Source organism: Olea europaea, chromosome 12 (genome assembly GCF_002742605.1).
Source record: "Olea europaea var. sylvestris chromosome 12, O_europaea_v1, whole genome shotgun sequence".
Classification (NCBI taxonomy): domain Eukaryota; kingdom Viridiplantae; phylum Streptophyta; class Magnoliopsida; order Lamiales; family Oleaceae; genus Olea; species Olea europaea.
Window position 1 is genome coordinate 9882268 of NC_036248.1, and position 1588 is coordinate 9883855.

Here is a 1588-nt window from a genome sequence, read left to right on the forward strand (position 1 = left end):
TTAATTGATTTAGGTCTAAAATTCGAACATTGCAATGAAGGGGCAATTTTGAAGGGCTATTGTGATTCTGATTTTGCTGGTGATCTTGATAAAAGGAGATCCACTTCCTCTTATGTCTTTACTTTGTGTAATGGATGTGTAAGTTGGAAATCCCAATTACAGAAACTTGTTGCTCTGTCTTCCACAGAGGCTGAATATATAGCAACTTGTGATGCAAATAAAGTAGGATTATGGTTGAAGGGTCTATTAACTGAAATTGGTTTAAAAAATGAACCTATTAATGTATTTACAGATAATCAAAGTACTATACACTTAAGTAAAAATCTTGTGTATCATNCCATTGACTTTAATATCCCTGAAGCAATGTGGTATGGAAGATATCCAGACTACTCCAAACTTAAAGTGTTTGGTTGTGCAGCCCATTTTCACCAAAATGAAGGAAAATTAGAACCCAAATCCCTAAAGTGTATCTTCTTAGGTTATGGTGAGGAATCAAAGGGATTTAGACTTTGGGTAAGGGAACAACATGGATTCAAAGTCATAATAAGTAGAAACGTTACCTTCAATGAAGATATGTTCCCTTGAAATGATTCTAAAAATTTGGATCAATCCGAATCTGTCATTTTAAAGGAAACCCTTCTTGAAAGGAATCACTTTGATGAGCCAAATGACGTTCTTGAGGTGGAGTCCTCACAATCTGAGCTAGATCAACCACTATCTAAATCTGAAATTGAAAACCAAATCCTTGTTCCTTCAGATTGTCAATTAACCAGAGATAGGGCCATAAGAAATAGGATTCCTTCCACTAGAATAAATACTGATGAGTTTGTTACTTTCTATTCTGAAATGGAATCTATTAATTCTAAACCAACAACCTTTGAAGAAGTTGTTAACTGTAAAGAATCCAAGTTATGGTTTGAAGCTATGAAAGAAGAAATGAACTCCTTAACTAAAAACAAAACCTGGATTCTGGTTAATAAACCTAAAGATCAAAGGATTGTAGATTGTAAGTGGATTTATAAAATAATAGAAGGCGATCCTACAATTGGGGGAAAGAGATACAAAGCTAGATTAGTAGCAAAGGGGTTTACACAGAGAGAAGGAATAGATTATAATGAAATTTTTTCACCTGTTGCAAAATATACTTCTATTAGAATACTGCTTGCCTTGTCTGCTCATTTTAACTAGGAATTAGATCAACTTGATGTCAAAACTGCTTTCCTAAATAGAGATCTTGATGTAACAATTTATATGAATCAACCAAAAGGCTTTGAACAGAATACCAAACTTGAAAAAGTTTGCCTTTTGAAAAAATCACTTTATGGTCTAAAACAATCACCTAGGCAATGGTATAAGAAATTTAATTCATATGTTCAAAACTTAGATTTTCTAAAAGCAATTTTGACTCATGTTTGTATTCTAAAGTCTCTGGTGGGCCTAATTCTGTCTACTTGCTTTTATATGTTGATGATATATTTCTAGCTTCTCACAACAAATCTGAAGTTGATTTAGTCAAATCAAAACTTATGGTAGAATTTGAAATGAAAGACTTAGGTCAAGCAAAAAGAATCTTAGGAATGGAGATAAC